Source organism: Daktulosphaira vitifoliae, unplaced genomic scaffold (assembly GCF_025091365.1).
Source record: "Daktulosphaira vitifoliae isolate Bord-2020 unplaced genomic scaffold, ASM2509136v1 Scaffold_3, whole genome shotgun sequence".
NCBI lineage: Eukaryota > Metazoa > Arthropoda > Insecta > Hemiptera > Phylloxeridae > Daktulosphaira > Daktulosphaira vitifoliae.
This window is the reverse complement of record NW_026099574.1, coordinates 6,599,738-6,616,011: the sequence shown is the minus strand read 5'-3', so window position 1 is coordinate 6,616,011 and position 16,274 is coordinate 6,599,738. Positions and strand designations below refer to the sequence as shown.

The 16,274-nt window shown below is 26.6% G+C and overlaps 1 protein-coding gene across 4 annotated transcripts in view; it reads right to left on the bottom strand.

Annotated features, from left to right (window-relative positions):
* LOC126902959 (spectrin beta chain, non-erythrocytic 5) overlaps positions 1-16,031 on the bottom strand; it is a 49,350-nt gene extending 33,319 nt beyond the window's left edge. For 2 of the 4 annotated variants that reach the window (XM_050680769.1, XM_050680771.1), the window contains exon 1: positions 15,446-16,031. The gene's annotated coding sequence lies outside the window, so the exon portion shown is untranslated. Of the gene's footprint in view, positions 1-3,177; positions 3,276-15,445 lie in introns of those variants that run through there. The other 2 variants (XM_050680772.1, XM_050680770.1) reach the window with 2 other exon arrangements.
* Positions 16,032-16,274: the final 243 nt, after the last annotated feature.

Genomic DNA, 16,274 nt, shown 5'->3' with positions numbered 1-16,274 from the left:
ACACAATAACATTTGCGGCGTATCACGTACGGTCTTTTGTACATTTTGTACGTGTAATAATTCTATGCCCGTCCGAAATGTACCGTGTACTCGAACGCATACACGTTACCACACCGAAACAGTCAGTAGATCATAAAAATTATTTAAAAACATTTCTTGTGTCCGAAAAACCGACACCGCATCTGGTGTACACATGGCCTGTGTCGAGGAACAAGGACACGCACATTGTTGCCCGTCGCTTTTTAGCAAACTGAACGAAATTACACGTGTTTGGGTAGGACACTAGTATTATTTTAGTGTATTGTTTTCTCTTTCATACACGAGGCAAAAATCACGTTGCTTGGACAATATTTTTTCGTTAACAGCTAAAATAATAAAAACTACAATTGGCATGTATTATTTTAGAATAAATAACCTTTGATCACTTATTGTTCGTCACCGAATATTTCAAAATTGATTTTATGGCACGTTTTAAAATGTTTAATCATTTTTTTAAACGGGTTTGTTTTATTTTTACATATTTTCTAACAACCCTGCTTATTCAAACGAAAACCAAATAAATAATTTAAGTAGAATTTGTATAGTCTTATTTTTACGATTTAAAAAAAGTAACAACATACTCAAATAGTACAGGTTTTTTTTTTTGTTATTATTATTTTCGTACTCCAATTAAATTTATTAAACGAAATTTTGTGTTAGCTGAAACTAATTTTAATATATATGTTATACCAAACGCAATAGTACTTTATTATTGAATTCGTATATTACTAACCCAGCCAGTAGGAAATATTATTTTATATTAATTAGCTGATTAAAAACGTATTTATCATTAAAGAATTATAAAGGTATTCATTATAGACGTGTAATTATATTAAATAACTATTAAGAACGCCTTATTTTGTTGTATAGTAAGTGTTTTGTCGTTAACGGTTAATTTACTACTTAATATTTGTTAGATGTCCTGAATAAACTTTTGCTTATCATACGTTTAGGCGAACAAATAATGGAGAGATAAAATAAGATTACTAGCATTATTGTTATTTTAGTTTGAGTGGGTTTAAAGAAACTTTCTAACGAAAACTGCACTGACAATCGCATTTAACTATTATAAATGAAATAATTTTGAAGCAATTTGCAATAATCAAGTTAATATTCATGTACAAACAGCTAGTTGAACAACATTTTCAATTTAGTTATGTACTCATACGAAATAATTTCACACGCAGTTTTTTTTTTTATTCATTTACTATCATAAGTGTAACAAATGTTAAACATTTATTACGAGTATTCAAAAAAATTATATAAAAAAACAATTTTTGTATTCAATAAAAATAGGATTTCATTTTTACTTTTGAAAGCGATTACACTTAAAAACAAGTTTAAGTATTACCTTTAACTTAGTTATCTTAATAAATCCTGAAAGACAGTTCACTCAAAAAATCTGTGTAACAATAAACCTCAACATATTTTGTTTTTGTGAAAGAAATTCCAAAGTAAAACGATTTTAATAATCGTACTTGTTTCATTTGTATATTCTTATTGTTTAAATGATATTTTACAACATGTTATAGAAATGAAATCGATGGAGCGTCCGAATAACAATACGAACAGTAAACTGTACTAGTTGAATAAATAATTTTCGTGATTTCATTTTGCCGGTATACACACTGGAATTTAATTTTGAGGTGTATACTCGATGAGTTTTCAGTAGAAGTGAAGTGAAATTTCACATTTCTCTGCGAAACTAATGATAAAGCTCAATAAAACATAAATCATAAAAAACACTCTAATAGTACAATATTAGCAGCTTGTTGTTTGAAGTATTATAATATACTAGATGAGTCACCTATCTGACAGACTAAATAACTTAAGCTCAACTTAATATTTGTCAAAAAGTATTACTATTTATTTTGTACTATATTCAGAGATATTTATAAAAAATGAGTTATTTCTTCAAATTATGTTTATAGAAGATTTTCAAAAAAATATAATGACGCGATTACAAGATTTGGATAAGTATTGTGTCCGCTACGAACATTAGAATGATTTGAATAAATATGAATTCAAAATTTTGAATTGTATAATGAATTATATGCAACGAGGACAAAAGTATCTCTTGAAACTGGAATTTTTTTAAATTTTACGAAGACATTATTTATTAGTACATTATAGTACATATTTTATAAAGTAAATGAACTATAATTTGATTTTTGGAAAAGTCAGCGAAAATTTTGATTGTACTTAAACTTAATTTGTTTTATTATGACTATAGGCTTATGATAAATCTGAAGCCAAGAAAATGTATTTAAAACGCAGCATAAATCATTGTTTAAACGCAGACATTTATTTTACAAATTGTGAAATATGTTGTGATTTATATGTCGTTTCAGTCTATGAGGTTATTCGAATAATACCTTTTCTTTAACTATAGACCATAATAAAATCTATACACAATAACTCGGGCACGACTTGAAATGGAAATTTAAGTATTCCTTATGACTAATGACTGCCACAAATCGCCAATAATTATGTTTAATATTTACAACAAACTGAAGGGTAAAATATAATGTTTATGCGTTTAAAATTATGTACTTAAAAAATTCTGCAATAACATGATGAAATTATTAAGAAAACGACAAGAATTATTAGTAAGAGTACAATCTAATATTTTTATATTTATGTTTTTTTTATGAAAATCTAATTAATATTATACAAACATCGATTTCATGTTTACATTTTCCAATAAAGTAAATAACTTTATTGAATTGATTAATTCGTCGAAATACAACCAATAAGCGAATCTAATGCGTTTTAAATTTATTTTTAAATGTGAACATTTAAAATATTAAGATTTATAAAATATTTTTCACCGACTTCATATTACACAGTACAAACATGTAAAAGAAATAAAAAAATGCAATTTGCGCACATTGTATTACTGTTTTTTACATGCTAATTTTAAAACTGTATAAGTAAACATAATGTAACATGAATGTATATTTAATGAATTATACGAAAAACATGTTTCTTTTTTTTAATTCTTTAGTAGCTTATGGTGTGAAACTAACGTTAACTCAATTGATTCGTCGTCGGTCGAATTTTTAAGCCATCATAATTTATTGATTTATTTTATATTGTTAATTTACTAGATTAATGCCTTTTAAAGGTTTTACATACCTGCATTGAAATTGTCAATACTGTCATTTGATACAACCAGTTTATTAAAATTCTAATTGAAACTAATCCAAATTCTCTTTTGCAGTGCAATTTAAAAAAAAAAGTGCCATAAATAGTAATGTGTTGTGTTTAATTTATTTAAATGACGAGTATAAATGTATTTAGTTTTCGCCAATCATTTAAGTATTTGGTGCACGAATGTTGAAACACTTATTATTATTCAGTCGCCTACTGTGCACACAAACACAATAGTTTTAATTTCGACTATAATACAGTTCTTTTTTTAAAAATTACCCATTCGCAGTTGTTGTTCTATAAATTCATAATATCCTCTTTTGGTTTTTAACATTTTCTTTGTTCGTAACGTCGAAACGAAACGTTAAAAAAATTGTATTCCGACTCAAATTATGCGTAACAAAAGTATGGAGATACTTTACGGACTTTGTATTTTCTATGAGTTATCCAAAAGCAAACAAAAACGTTAGATGAAATTGTTGCGAAATTGAAAATTAAATAAACGGTCATTAACTATTAATAATAATTTCCGGGTTAGGATCATTTTCGTCACACATAAGTACTAGAAGTGCTATTTAACCGTAGTTCAGTGGCAGTCTAAGAGGGGTGGAAGTATAAGGGAGATAAATAGCCTTATATATGTAACGTAATGTTATATATCGTAAACGTAGTTATCATAGTTTGAGTGCAATGGCAAATTATAAAATCTTTCGTTTGTGATGTAAATATTATGTTAGTAGAATGTTTTTTTAATGTTCGAGTGCTTATGCTATTTTCATAACGAACAGTATTTATTTTAACTTAAAATATCAAATATTTCAAAACCATTCGACGTGTGAGATAGATATTTGAGACCAAGGTTCGTTAGGGTAGCAAAAGTCTATTATTATTTATTTTTTTATCAAGGTCGGGGTCGCTCGAATGGTATAGCGGCAACGTCGGGGCAATGTGCGCTGTATATAATATAACTTGTAAGCCGCACTACTATAGACGTCATAATTATATCAAAACTCAACGTCCTTGATATTTTTATACCGCGGGCATGTTTGCCCGAGCTCGTGAATAACCCATTGTACGATTAGCGACCGATGAGGCGACAACTATGGGTGTCGAAAAGATTGAATAGCCTAAGAGACAAAAGCGTCCGAGCTTTGTAGTTAAAAATGTTTGAAGAATTTTTCATTTTTCTAAATGTTTATAAGTAAAAAAGTGTCCATGTGAAAAGTAAAATGTATCAACGGCTACCTTGGTAAGATAGTGTTGTTCAAGGTCAGACATCTAACCGACTAATTAGATACTTTGCGCGCGCTCCAGAGATTTCTTTGCTACAGGAGCTGGCCAAGTACACACATCTGCATTCCACCGAAGACTATCGTTCGATACACTCACATGGTCGGACCGTCCGGAAATTAAATTCATACGTGTATGTATTTTATTCTATCACGATATTGTTGTTGCGCTAAGACGGCACGATTCCTAAGTGTTATTATTGGTTCTCAAAATACGTTGCCAAACATCCAATACAATAGTGACGCGAATGAATCTCACCGGGGGCCGAATAACGTTACGGTAAACGCGTGTAGGTTTATGATGATGTGCACGTCCTTTTGGATCGCCTTCTCCTCCTCCGCTTCCGATCAGAATGCTCATCCGTGACCTGAGGGTTCCGCAAATAGTATATTATTTGCTCGTCTAGTCTGGGCAACGGGCAATCGCAAAACTGCACTGCCCATTGACGTCAACCCGCAAGTGTGTATATAATACACGGCTAAGGTAACCGAATGGATAATGAGGAGGTATCTATTTTATTTCGGGTCGGGATCGAAAATAAAAATTTAAAGCTTTTTCCGACGTGGCCTGACTTTCACTCACAACATTTACTATGTAACTATTATTTTCATGCTTACAACTCGGGCCCACCGTTCGCGTAAAATAATTGCCACGTGACTATGTTAATACATATGCAATGAATGTCTCAAAACGAATTAATAAGACGAGTATTTTTCTAATTATTAAGCATATAATCTGTTAGAAATGAATTCCAAATCTATACCATTATACTAATTATACAAAATATAATTCATTCTTAATGAACAACATTATATGATTAACGTTTTTATTTTTTACTGACAATTAAAATTTATTCCTTCAGTTTTTCTATACATTGATCGAAAAAATATAAAAAAACTTCAATTATTATTCTCTAATTTAAATGGACCCAAGATTTTAAAACGCTTAGGTTAAGTTAGTGCTTTCCACGAAATGATGTTTAATTAACAAAATAGATTGTTGCATAGTACTGACGTCGTAATCAAATAGATGGACAACAAACAAAACTATCAACTAATCCATTTAATCTGTTTTCTTCATTGCGTTACGTAAAACTTTTCAATGATAAAATGTTGTTGTTTGAGTAAATTACTAATTACTCAATGTTAAGAATTTGTTTTATACGGCAAATGTATATAAAAGGATTATTCAGACGAATATAGTTACTTTTAAATCAATTAATAAAGAATTAAAATCTACATCATTGAAATCTTCAAATTTTTGTAAATAATTTTTACAATTGTTAATCATAACTTAAATTAATTGATTAATAAGTTGTTTTTCTAGAATCTGTAAATGTCTTGTATATATAAATGTCGATTTATATATACAAGACACTTTCAAGTTCATTCCACTGAAAATATAACATGTCAATATTGTATTAATATCAAAGTTTCATTTTATGGTAAATTATTATTCATAAGAGGTTGCAAAATGTTTAAACGTATTAAGTCTGTTAAATATTTTAAAAGAATTCATCTTAGACTTGTGGTCTGAAGAGTTTTAAACATATATTGTACTATTTATGGTTTTCCCTGTATAAAACCATTACTATGACAGATTTCTAATGTAAAATTTAAAGTAAAACACACACAATATTATTATTTTCGAGTACCTGTCATTTTAGTTAAGCTAATTTTTAAAGGTCATTTTTGTAGCATCTCTGTTGTTTTCAGATAACAATGATTTACCTAATTTTTTCAAAGGGAGAATTTTGTCTAATTTATACAAATATAATCTTAATAGTAAGACATGATTTTATTTTTTAATTATTATTCAGATATAAAATTAAATTAAGAGTTGTAAAAATATTAATAAATGAAATAAAATAAGTTATGAGTAATGTTGTTTTGAAAACTATAAAGCGAATGATTTATTTTTGAAGTAAATTTATTAATTTTTACAAATGACACTTACAATATTTTATGTATATAATTTTCATACTTTCTATCTTGTTCAACACTATTAGGCATTTAGTAAGGCAGACATGAATAATTAGAGTTGAAGTATACTTCTAAAAAGAAAATATTAAGTACAAAAACTATTTTTTTCTATATATATATATGTATAGATTTCAGTAGACTGAAAGAAAACCTGTTTGAGTCAAATGAAATCTTGGCCAAGTGGCCTTTATTGAATGTCTAGGTATGATAGTTTTCAATTATATAGGAACCGGGTCAAATACAAATTTATGAAGTTATATTATTTCATGGTTTTCATTAAGAAATTGTAAATATTAATGTTGCCTTAGAGAATATTAAAAAGTATTCCATTCAAACACCCGCGTAATGAAACTCGCTAAGTAAAGAGTAGAATAATAATTTGCAGTAATGAATATAAATTACTAAGAACAATAAACAAATATATTTTTCAATTTACTGATAATTATAAATGATAATATAATTAACATTTCGAGATAGGGTTGGGTTGGAGATAGAGTCACTCTCTAAGGCTCATAAAAAATTTTTTTTTACATGTTTTATTTTGTATTAATTTACCTATGAATAGCTAATTTTTAAATTAAGTTTATAGAAAGTAAATTACATTTTTATAAACATATAAGTATTTTAACTCTTTATTTTTTATTTTAATTAAGAAAATACATTTAAAAGAAAATATTTATGATTTTCTCTTACTCAATTCAGAAAATACCATTTACGGTCATATAATTATTTATTTATGTTCGTAAATAAAAAATGCATAAAATTGAGCAGATTTTTCACATAATATTTTCTTTAATTTTAATTATAAATTAATTTATTATAACAATAATCAGTAATTTATCATTTTAAAAAGATAAAAAATAGTATCATGTGTTTAAAGTTTAACTATAAGATGTCTAATCTAAGTTGAAAATTTTAATCGACTCATTTAACAAATAAATATATTCACCCAACATGCCACGTATCTTACCAAAACATTCCTTATTCTTTTTGTAATCAAACCTCTTGTACAATTTACATATTTCACATGTTTATAAGATCTTATAGTTTTGAAAGGCGTTTTAATTATAAGTTAATTTACAAAGTTTTTTTTATGGATGTAATTAACCCATTATGATTGATAATTAAGCTCATTTTGAGAAAGACAAAGCCATTCATCAAGCAATTATTATTTTTTACCATTCAACGCTCATTTGTACAACTAAGTTCAGAAAATTTACCATATACTGTAATTCGTCGAATTTTAAAAATATTTTTAGCTTTTGATTTGTTAACACTTATTATCAAAAACATGTATAATAGTGCATGGGTATTCATTTAACTTATACTTGTTTAGTAATTTCACTTTTAAATATTAAAATTGTAATCATGGGATATAGGTTCCATAATAAACTAAGCAATAAAAAGTTTTTTTGATAGATATAACTAATAAATAAATAATATGATCATTAGAAAAAAACTTTTTTTTATGGTCAATGGTTGGCCATAAATGGATTTATATCTAAATAAAGTTTTCTTAATGTAATTCTATAATGCAGAAGTAATTCATTAAAAAAATGTGTTAATTTTAATCCATATATGTTAAAATAATTATAATAAACTAAGTAACCTGAAGATTTTATTATCGCTATTGAATTATTTAAAAAAAGATAACAAAAATAAAATTAATTTTCAATATGGTTAGCTATCTTATAAGGAAATTGGTTAAAATTTATAGTTCACGTGTTTCAATTACAATAAATGATTTTATTTTTAAAACGTTGACAAAACACTGATAGTATTATAATCTATTTAGGAAGCTTAACATTATATATCAATATTTTAAGTACTTTGTGCATCTATGGCGCTATTATTTAATAATATTTAAAAAATAAAGTAGAAATAGCTGGGGGTGCTGTTCATAGGTGGTGACTATACTCTATGAAATAATTTTTGTTTTACTAATTAATTAATTTATAATATTGAAGTATTTAATGAATAAAACTTATCAGATGAAAAAACAATTAATTGTATTTAATATTACTAGGGTTTAAATAAAATATTTCAATGACTTAATTCAAGTGTTATAATAAAAACAAGTTTAATAAACAAAATATTAATTTAAAAAATGTCCACTATAAAATAACTAATATATTTTTAAAGACTATTATAAAATATTTTCAGACTATTTTTAGGCATTAATTACGCAGTTTGTACAATTTACTTATGTTTCAATTTAACATAATAATTTTCATGATTTTTATAGTTGTAGTAGTTTGTTAGCGACTTATAATTTATTGCAGTGTAATATTTAAATATATATGCTCGATTGAAAGCATTATTTTACAAAAGGAAACCTTATACGATTAACGCCGGTTCTAAATGAAGTGTACCGAATTGATGATTTAAAATCAACACACCATAACGGCATACGTATATATAAAATATTTTCTATTTTACAATAACTACAGTTCAGTATTGTGGATTAAATATGTATGAAAAATCCAAAAAATGATACGATATTTATAAATTCTACTTAGTGTATATTAAAGAATTCAAACATAAAATTTAATAGAGTTGTTTTATAATATAAAAATATTACAGCCACAGTATATAACATTGACTGATACATTGTGAAAAGATTATTTTAAATATTGTGATTTTTATTTTATGTTGTCATTTGAGCCGAAATAGACTTTACTTTATACATTGACAAATTAAGTCGTTGTTTAAAAATGACTCTTAATAATATCGCCATTTATAAGAAAAATAAACGTTTAGAGTTTTAGTTGAATAACATTTGAGTTTAATTGAGATGTCAAATAAATAATAATCCTTTTAATTTAATACTACCTTATCACTTATATTAAAAACTATTACCTTAAGATGTTTTTACTGAATTATTTAGATAAGTTATCTCTAGTTTTAATTATACAGCTATCATATAAAGCCATCTCAAGTAGGTCTTTATAAAGTATAATGCTTCACTAACGATTCCAATTACATAGATATACTGGGTTATTTCTTTATAATTGACCAGTTAATTAGTCCAAAAATAAAAATATATTCAATATTTTTGGGGGGGTTTCTTTTAGTTACATGCTTTTCTTAAATCATTAGTCATGAAGTATTTTTCTTGTTCATACCTTATAAATTATATGTGTGTAAACTTTAATTTTTCAAATGAAAACACACATATTTTACTATCTTATTTATCAGATAATAATTTAATTAAGAAAATATAGGTTTTTTTTTTGAACTAGTATTTCAAAAAAAAATATAATTTAAAAAAATATTCAATATAGATTTTATTTTTTTAATAATTAAGTGGTGATTGATAAAAGAATTCCTCCGTATATACATGTAACTGTGAGAATTTATTAGGTAAATTAATTTCACAATGACAAATCACTTTAATAATTATTTGTGTTCAATGTCATTGTTTTTTCGTGTAGATTTTATAATGACACGGAGAAAATATATAAGAGAAGGTAGGTAATTAAATTTTTAAAACTTGAATAGAATATTATTGAATAAATTTCTTTTTTTTTTTTTACTTTTTAAAAATTTTAACTGATGGACTAAGGAGAGTAAAATAAAGAACTATCATTTTTCATGACTATACACACGTTTATAATAAATATAATCTTACATGTACTGGTAAAAGATAAATTGAAAATATTTTTAAATCAGAGGCGACACAAAACAATTCATTGGTAAAAAGACACTCGTTAAACATACTGTATCGTTCACTGATAAAAATAGTATTATTGTTGTAGAAGACTTGACATCTTCATATCAGATTATAATTTAATATGCGAAATGAAATACTACACTAATAGGAGTTATTCAAATCTAGTTATTGATCCTGCAATTATTAGTTATACCTCAATTTTATTAAATATATTATTTGAAAAAAAATTTAAGTAAAAGAAGAGGTTTAATTTTGAATGTTTTTTGAAATGTTTTTTTATAATTTACTATAAAATTAATTAAGCTAAATTATTTTATACCTGATTTAATAGTAAGAATTAAGTAACTCAAAAGTTTTTAATTTTAAAATTATTAAGTTAAGTGTTATTGCTATTGTATTTTTTTCAAAAAAGTCAAGTTTTTGTCGTAATCAAATCAGGGTGACAATATTTTTAATAGTTTAACCAAGAAGAACCAGTAAAACTTGATAATTAGTAAAATTTAGATATTTAAATGTATGTAAATACTAAATTGATAGTTATGTAGTTTTGATAATTGTGCATAGTTGCCAATTAAAGGACCTAATGATATCTATTTTGCGTTAAATTTAACAGAACGCTAGTTATTTATGTGCATAATTTTATTATAATGTCCTTAAATTGATACCCATTTCATAATATACAGACAATATATTCAAGTATGTCAATTCAATTTCTTTATAAAACGAAAAAATGTATCCGTTACATTGAACATATATTAAATTAAATTTGTCCATTATAATCTATTGGAATGAAATTAATGTAATTTTATAAAACCATAATTTAAATTATTAAAAAAATGTGTCCTTTAATCATTTACAACAATGTGGTAATAACAGAGTTTATCAATCCCTGAAACATTTTGAAATACACCTAAGTATTGTATAATCATTTAGTTAAACAGTTCATATAAAGATTAACCTAGACTTGGAAAGCAATAATAATTAATATGTAAAAGCTTTAGGGAAAAATTTTTTTATATTTTTATCTTTTCACGTCCACGTGTCACTTATTAATATTCATAAACGATGACTTTGTGCATTCCCGCGATATGGAAATATTCATTTTTTTGCCACAGAAAATAAACTGTTTACTTAATAATAAACAAGAGTATAAAATATTATGAGTTTATTTATAAAAAATATGTAATTAAAATATAGATGAGATTTTTTTCGTTTATTATTCAGTATTTTATAAACACCTAAATAAACAAACCTTTTTGCAGACTGTGAAATCCTTTATTCCGCTAAAGATGGTAATTTAAATCTGAAAGTGGAGACAGTTGAAGCGCGGTTCAATATAGTCAATCGTGTGCCGGCGCTTTTCTAGTATATGAGGTTGAACGAAGAATCTAGAAATGAACTTTCTCTGATTTAAAAAAAAAAACATAACGTGATATTTATAAAGTACATTACATATTTGAAAACAAAAATTTTTAATTCGAGTAATGACTTAAACAAATCAAGTGTTGGTAATGGATTGAGTCAGAGATTCATCGAAAATATTTTGATTTAATGTGGAATAATTAAAACCAATTGTTTCGTGTGTTGAATTGCGTGGATTAATTTACGCTGTGATTTTTTACATTCGAAATGAATAATGCCCGCTGTCTAGAATATAATGAAGATTATTTTGGTTTATTGTAATATTTGAATATCACTTTGAAATTCCATTAAAAAAAAATGGCATCACACAGCTTGAAATCTGCTAGATTGTCAAAAGAGGTTTTTAACGTTTTTAATATTGATACGCAATTAGACAATAAAAACAATAAGCAAAATAAATTGTTGATTAAATTTTCAAACAATATATTTAATATTTTTTTTAAAACATGAATTTGAAGAAGACAATTAGTATAGTCGATTTATATTTATATCCGTTGAGAAGGTATAGTTCTGACAATTAAACTGCAAAATTGAATCTTCCATTTATTTTTTGTAAGAAAATCAAATATAAATCATGTGTTGAGTGATAGTTTTCGATTTATTGAAATTGATCGTTGTTTTTAATACCACAGTAACTTTTTTAAATAGATTAATATAAATATGGTATGAGTTGTAACATATAAATTTCAACAATAAAAATGTCAATAATGTATTGTAGTTGTATTTAAAATTTACAATTAAAAGATTTTATATTAGAATCGTAAAACTTATATAAAGTATAATTCTAAAAAAAACATTTGTTAAACTTTTAGACATTAACTGACTTTAATCAATAAACAAATTTGATAGAATGAACAAATTTAAATTAAAAAGATATCAATTATGAGAACTAATTATTTACAATGATATACGTTTTAATTTTACAAAAAAGCAAAATTAAAAAATTAATGAAACGACTTATATTAATGTGCTGTTGCACATTTTTATAAATTATGTACAAGATAATAAAAGTATATTTAGATTAGATGCTTGAGAGAACATATTATCACTTTTTTAAGTAGTAAAAAGTATAACTTTGTGCTATGATAATAAATACAAGACTACTTTGCTAGAAATGTAATTTGTCTAAATCAAGAATAAATACTTATTATGTATTCTCAGTTTAATACAAAGTCTGATAGTTTTTATTAGAGTTATAAAGTCAGTTTATAACTGTCTAATACAATCCTATTCTCAGGGCCGGAATTCCGTTAATGAGACATTCAAAATGCCTTTACAAATGTAACTTTATTTAACTCAAGTATTAAGTACGATTACACTTTTGAAAGTTGTTATTCTCCAACATCTGTACTATTAAAGTAACCAAAGACAAATGCTTTCCTTCATTTTTCAAGACTTCCGTTTATAAAAATTAACAATTAAACCACAGTAATTACAAGGATATTTCTTAGTCAGAAATTTTAATCACCAAATTCAAAATAGAAAAATGATGCTTTTCAATTTAATCTAATTTGATTTAAGAAATGGTAAATTATACTTACCACTAAAACATTTAATGTTTATCATAAAAGAGACTGGTCAAATATCCAACACCAATATGTTATTCATAACACAAAAGAGTAAGTACATTTGGCATTACAAATGTTAGTCACCAAATATGTTTTACTGTCTAGGCCTATTAGTCATTTAGCATCTTATTTAAAGATTGTAATGACATAAGAGTTTAAATAATATTTCTTAATATGACAAAAACAACAACGTTTTAAGTGTCTTTAACGGACGCGGTTAATAACCGGCATTGGTAGCATTTTGCACTGTAATCAAATTACATGTTTAATATATATAAGTCTTCTTTAGTGATGCATTACTTGAGCTTCGTTATGGCTATTACGTTTAATTCATTAGAAGACTACAAACTATATCGTACAAGTATTTCTAAATATTAATAATACCCGCATGTAAATAATAAATTACTGTTCCAAAAAAATTATTTGATTAGTATTTATTGTTTAATGACCATGTATAAGTGTATATATTGTTTACCCTTGATATTATTGTACCCTTGATTATGAATATTGCAGTTTCTAAAACATAAATGTACCACAATATGATTATGGCTTATTGCAAAATTTACCAAAGGGTTTTGCGTCTAAAATTTGTGTGAAATGTTTAACAAAATTATAATTGTTTATGATTTAGAAACGTTTAATTCCTAAGATTAGATTCAAAATAATTTCAATGTTATTATTATTTATTTGTATATACAATTATATAAAATTATATATACTCAAGAAATATGATTTTTTGAATAAAGATGTTGGTATTATTATGAATTTTACTTATCATAGTTTAGAAGTAAAATACATATTTTTTTAATATTTTACATTTTAACATTTTTATCTGACGATCTTATTTAGTTTATCTACGTATTGTTATAGCTAAATACGTCAATTGGTTTGTTTTAGTGTGTATATATAAAATTAAACAATACACTTAATTCACTTAGCTTAAAAACCGTTGTTATTACAATATTAAAGGTTACATTTCATAATAGATTTTATTATTAGTTGTATCATATATTAGCAAAAATGTTATTATTTTTATCAATTTAGTATTTCACAATGATGAAAAATTATATGACTTCTTCTTCTTCCTTGCCTTAATGCCAACTACTTGGTGTCGGCCGTGAAAAATTATACGATATTAATGAAAATAATTATGACATAGATAGTATTTTATTTTAGGAACAATAGTTAACAAAATGGCATTGTTATTAATGAACACACCGTTTGCAAACAATGGAATTAAAAAAATATTATGCTGTTTGTAAACATTACCTAACCTTATTATTTCATAAAAATTGGAATTCCTTCGTGTTAGGAATTCTACCCCTTCTGTCCAACCCATTATGGGTTAGAGTTCAATAAAGCAATAATATAACAGTGTCAAAAAAAGTGAAAATAACTAATGGTACTAACCAATGACATCGCCATTCAATTTTACAGAGAAACACACTGAGGTTTCTTTATATAATTTTATACTAAAGTTGATTTTTTTAGTCAATGGTAAAAATTTGTATTATATTTGTAGCTAATATATGAAATTTCTATGCAATTTTACACGGTTAAAATTTTTTAGCCTGAGATGTCAATATAATAATACATACAGTATCTACTTATGGTTTCTGAATATGTAAATTTGATTGTAATTACCGGCGTCTACATGATGGGAATATCAAAACATTCGAACCATATTTCCTGTTAATTGTTTGTTTGACATTGAAAAGGTTTACTGTTTTTACAAAAATTATCACCGGTAAGTTAACAGTGTACCGTAACTCTACTAACATCCCTAAGTAAACATCTGATTCAGTATAAAAACTGTCATATGATGTTTTGCAATATATACGACCGAAAATTATCTTGTTTAAGGGCATTACAATGGTACTCTATGTCATTCATTGTAACAGTGTACGGTGAGAGTTTTTGAATATGGTCCATCAAAGATAATTGGATGTGCTAGGTTTATTTTTTGCATACAAATGTTTTCGTTTTTCTTATATTTGACGACGCCCAAACATTCATATTGGCGTTCCCATTAACTTTCAAACTAACTGGTGTTACGAAAAAAAAAATTGAAAAGCTCTAGATAAGCCGAATTCTTTACGTCAAATCTCACAAAACATTATCACTTAAAGTTATCTTATGGCTTATTTATGTCACTTTTGACGACAATTACTTTGACCAGTTTACTCAAAGATAAAGATGAAATCGTATCAAATCCCTTTCACTCAAAAAAAAAAAAAAAGATGAAAAAATTCTAGCTAACGTTTACCTTTCTGGTTAACGTCATCTGTTTTATGTGTACTTAAAAATACTTTACGTACCAATAACAAAAGTAAGGAGCACTTTCGTCTCTTCGAATCACGGCCATTAAGTGTCTATCATTGGCTGACGTTCGTTTTAGTTCGAGTAATCCAAAATAGCATGTGCAGATAAATCGCTGTTGACGGAGATCATCCACTTCAAAGAAAACTCCCTGAGGAGGAGGCACATCACAAATGATCGGCACACACGCGCAATCACTGAAGTCGATCACTTCGGTTCATATAAAAATTACAAACTGGCGAACAGGTTCAACTAAGAACTGTAAGGGTAACACTGAACTGAATAAACGCTCGAGCAACCTCCAAAACACTAACGTGAAATAGTACCCGATAATCGATTTTTTTCCCTCAAAATTCGTACTTTAGTTGAGTGTCGTTAAAATATTTAAATAGTGACGATTACGTGACGGTACGCGCCAACAGCAGCGGAGTACAACGAGAACGAACTGCCGCAGCGGTGGCGGCCACGAAATACGATTTACGACGATAGACATACGCACGCGCATTCACCTGTTGATCTTCTTGAATCGGTTGCATTCTTAACACACCGCATTCCTCGCTCGACACCGCCGGTTATCAGTCCCTACGCTCACACGCGTAGTCGCTTTGCTCATGGAACAAACGAACCGGCTGTGGGCAATGCAAATAAGAACTCGCAACTGCGCTGTGAATGCCATGCCGTGCAGAGCGCCACCGTCGCAGACAACAAGCGGCCGCCTCGTACCGGTTTTGATTATTCTCAGCGCACACTTTAGTTTACTCAAAGTGGTCCTTCTAATCGGATTTTGAGAGTTCTTGAATGTCTAGGTATATATATATATAACGAACA